Raw genomic sequence first — 4,820 nt, 5'->3', positions numbered from 1 at the left:
GTCGTGTCCTCCGGACCAGAGAGGAAAATAACCATCTTGTTATAGACTGTTGTAGGCACAAAGTTCAATAGCCAGCATCTGTGATGGTATGGGGGTGTATTAGTGCCCAAGGCATGGGTAACTTACACATCTGTGGTGGCACCATTAATGCTGAAAGGTACATACAGGTTTTGGAGCAACATTAGTTGCCATCCAAGCAAAGTATTTTACATGGACGCCCCTGCTTATTTTAGCAAGACAATGCCAATGGCTTCGTAGTAAAAGAGTGCGGGTACTAGACTGGCCTGCCTGTAGTCCAGACTTGTCTCCCATTGAAAATGTGTGGCACGTTATGAAGCCTAAAATACGATAACAGAGAAGTTGAATGACTTAAGCTGTACATCAAGCAAGAATGGGAAATAATTCCACCTGAAAAGCTTCAAAAATGTAACGTTTACTGAGTGTTGTTAAAAGGAAAGGCCATGTAACACAGTGGTAAAAATGCCCCTGTGCCAACTTTTTTGCAATGTGTTGCTGCCATTAAAATTCTAAGTTAATGATTTTTTGCAAAAAAAAAAAATTACTTTCTCATTTCGAACATTAAATATCTTGTCTTTGCAGTCTATTCAATTGAATATAAGTTGAAAATTATTTGCAAATCATTGTATTCTGTTTTTCCCACTGGGTTGTGAGTTTTTCCTTGTCCTTATGTGGGCTCTGAACCGAGGATGTCGTTGTGGCTTGTGCAGCCCTTTGAGACACTTGTGATTTAGGGCTGTATAAATAAACATTGATTGATTGATTGATTGAAGTATTCATTAAAAACAAGGCAGAGGTTTTTTTTTCAAACAGTATATTTAAAAAAACTCTTAAGGCCCAAGCTGTTTGTTTACATGCTTTTTTAAATTTATTTCTATTTGCTATTTGGGCTTATTGGACCCTAATTAGAATAAAAAACTAAGAATCATCTTTTTATATGATGTACTTAGTCCATAGGTAACAAACGTGTACTTCATGTTTAGTGACATGCTCATTCTTATTTTTTACCCTTTTTTTTTCCTTTCCAAATTCCATTGTATGTTATACTTTTCTGACACCACCAGATGGCAGTATAAGTGTCCACATAAGTGGCCATAAGACCCCAATTCAGTAGTGTACACAATTTTGGAAATGTGAGCTAAAAGGTGCTGTCCACGCATGTGGCCACTAAGGCCTTTAGGAGTGTCAAAACAAATTGATTGTATATTTGTAACGATTCCTAATCAATTTAAAAGAAAAAAGTAAAAAATTGATTTAAAAAGCCACTCAGGCAAATCATATTGTTGATGTAGAGGAGGGGTGTCAAACTCATTTGAGCTCAGGGGCCACATGGAGGAAAATCTGTGCATTAAAATCATGGCATTAAAACAAAAAAAAATAAAGACAACTTCAGATTGTTTTCTTTGTCTTACTTTGCTCGAAAATAGAACAAACACATTCTGAAAATATTACAATAAAAATATAGAAAAAAATTCCGCCGGCGGTAAAGTTTAGATCCATGAAGGAAAGAAGAAAGTGAATGTTTATAAGCGAATACATTTACATGTGCAAAAAAATGGGTTTTCTTTTGTGTTATTTTTTTAATAATTTAATTTGTTTTTGTATTCATATGTCGAGGTTTCCAGAGCAGACTAATTGGATTTACATGATTTCTTATGGTAAAAAAGGATTCGATTTTGGAACTATTCAGTCTTCGTCTGACCTTTTTATTCAACAGATTATTGACTAAAAGCCATGTGTGCTCTCAGTAAACATAAACACGAAAAATATAATTATTATGTTTGCTCAGGACCAGTTTCACCTCCTGCAAAAGATAATTGATGGTCTTCCATAGAGAAAATATACTCAAGCCGCAGCATTAAGTAGACTGACTGGAAGAAGGATTTATTTTTTATTTTTTTTATACTTCCTGGAAAACAATGCAGTATTTCGGAAGTATTGCTCATGAATTCATTTATGTTAAAGAGCCAGATGGTGATGTCAGAGATGCCACCGAGTTAATTTAGTCTATTGCAGGATGCGAAAGCTACAAACAAAACGGAATCCATAATGTTCATTAATTAACAAGTCATTTCCTGCCGGGCTGTCTGCGTTTGTTGTCTTGTATCAAGTGTTTGCATAATAGATGATAAACAAAAACAACATTCTTGACACTTTCGACAGGATAAGTCGGTTTGGTTTAGTGTTTCGCTTGGCTTGGACGGATCTCTGCCATGTTTGTGCTAAAGCTCTTCATTCCAAGCAGCCCTGGCTTCTTCATCCTGATAACACCTGTCTGCCATTTCCTTCCATCACACCTGTGCCAGCCTACACTGATTCTGTCCGCCAGCTGTTTGCTCTCACACGTATTTTCAACCTGTTGAAAGGAATTTAGGGATTTCACCAACTACGGTCCGTAATATCATCAAAAGGTTCAGAGAATCTGGAGAAATCACTGCACGTAAGTGATGATATTACGGACCTTCGATCCTTCAGGCGGTACTGCATCAGAAAGCGACATCAGTGTATAAAGGATATCACCACATGGGCTGAGGAACTCTTCAGAAAAGCATTGTCAGTAACTACAGTGTGTCACTACATCTGTAAGTACAAGTTAAAACTCTACTATGCAAAGCAAAAGCCATTTATCAACAACACCCAGAAACCCCGCCGGCTTCGCTGGGCTCGAGCTCATCTAAGATGGACTGATGCAAAGTGGAAAAGTGTTCTGTAGTCTGACGAGTCTACATTTCAAATTTTTGGGAAACTGTGGATGTGGTGTCCTCCGGAACAAAGAGGAAAAAAACCATCCGGACTGTTCTAGGTGAAAAATTCAAAAGCCAGCATCTGTGATGGTATGGGGGTGTATTAGTGCCCAAGGCATGGGTAACTTATACATCTGTGAAGGCACCATTAATGCTGAAAAGTACATACAGGATTTGGAGCAACATACACTACCGTTCAAAAGTTTGGGGTCACTATGAAATGTCCTTATTTTTGAAGGAAAAGCACTGTACTTTTCAATGAAGATAACTTTAAACTAGTCTTAACTTTAAAGAAATACACTCTATACATTGCTAATGTGGTAAATGACTATTCTAGCTGCAAATGTCTGGTTTTTGGTGCAATATCTACACAGGTTAGGCTTGGGGCTAGCAACCCCAACCCATAAAAACTCCCTGCTACAGAAACGTTGACGAAAACCAAAAAAATCCAAAAGTCTTGGAAAGGAAGTCTCTTCGGTTACACAAACCAAAGAGAAAATGACGATGCACATGGAAAACCGTAAGGAGTCGGTGCATCCGATTCTTCTGACCCCTAGACACTCCACTAACATCGCAAAATGGAATGTCAGGACCATGTATGCAGGAGGAAAGACAGCAGTTATAGCGAAGGAGATGAGGGGATACAGAATATCTCTCCTGGGTCTGTGCGAAACCAGATGGCTCCAGTCGGGGCAGGTTAAACTGGCCAGTGGTGAGTCCATATTATACTCAGGGCACCCAGAAGACTCTGCACCACATACAGAGGGTGTATAGTTCATGCTATCCAAAGATGCTCAGAGGGCCCTCATCAGTTGGAAAGCCATCAACTCAAGGATCATTACTGCAAAATTCCATACCACGCATAAGAAAATAAACCTTCGAGTAGTACAATGCTGTGCCCCTACCAACGGTGCAGAGGACGAAACGAATGACAACTTTTACAATCTTCTATACCACATTCTTCAGACAAAGAAAGGAAAGAACATCATGGTCTTAATGGGGGACATGAATGTAAAAATAGGAGGAAATAACAATGGCTATGAGCTGATAATGGGAACGCAAGGGCTTGGAACCATGCATGTAAACGGAGATAGGTTTGCTACAGCATGTGCAGACAACAGCTTGGGTATTGGAGGTTCAATTTTCCCACACAAGGACATCCACAAAGCAACATGGGTTTCTGCCAACCACACAACTGAAAACCAGATTGATCACATCTGCATTAGCCGGAAATTCAGGCGCTCACTGCTTGATGTCAGAGCGAGAAGAGAAGCTGAGGCTGCATCTGACCACCACCTAGTCACAGCAAGGTTCCAGTTGAAATTGAAATGCATGAAACAAAGAGGAGGGAGGATCTAATTCAACATACAGCAATTCCAAGATATAGGCACTTTGGAACTATACCAAGTCACATTACACAACCGGTTTCAAGCACTACAGGACCAGACAACACAAGCACCAGGAACTGCAGAAGGGATTTGGGAAGGTTTGAAGACGCCATGGAAGGAGACATGTGCAGAAGTGGTAGGAAGAAAAAAGTCCACAAACAAACTTTGGCTATCCACAGAAACCCACAAGAAAGTGAGTGAGAGAAGGGAGAAAAAGGACGTGGTTAACAGATGCAGAACCAGAGCAGGAAAGGCAGCAGCACAAAGAGAATATGAAGTAGCAAACAAGGATGTGAAGAAGAGTGTCAGAAGGGACAAAAAGAAGTACATCGAGGATTTAGCAAAGCAGGCAGAGGAAGCAGCAGGAAAGAAAAATCTGAAAGAACTCTATCTAACCACAAAGATGCCCACCGGCAAATTTAAACAAGCCCAAAAGCATATTAAAGACACAAATGCTTAGGGATGATGTTCGAAACCGGTTCTCCCGGTCGTTCGATAAGAAAAGAACCGATTCCATGGACTCGAATCCCTTTTTGAGAACCGGTTCCCGTTATCGAGACCACTATAGTAAATAAAAAGAGTTGGTTCTTTATTCGAATCCCTGGGAACGAATCCCTTCCCACAGGAAATGCCCTGTGGAACGGCAATGTTATGCCCATTTGATTGTAGA

General features: G+C 39.9%; 1 pseudogene; it reads left to right on the top strand.

The window, feature by feature from the left end:
• Positions 1–3,260: 3,260 nt before the first annotated feature.
• LOC133642378 (craniofacial development protein 2-like) lies at positions 3,261–4,610 on the top strand (annotated as a pseudogene).
• Positions 4,611–4,820: the final 210 nt, after the last annotated feature.

The sequence above is a fragment of the Entelurus aequoreus genome, linkage group LG02 (assembly GCF_033978785.1).
Source record: "Entelurus aequoreus isolate RoL-2023_Sb linkage group LG02, RoL_Eaeq_v1.1, whole genome shotgun sequence".
In the NCBI taxonomy this organism is placed as follows: domain Eukaryota; kingdom Metazoa; phylum Chordata; class Actinopteri; order Syngnathiformes; family Syngnathidae; genus Entelurus; species Entelurus aequoreus.
Note: the sequence above shows the minus strand (reverse complement) of the source record. Positions and strands in the feature narration are given on the sequence as shown.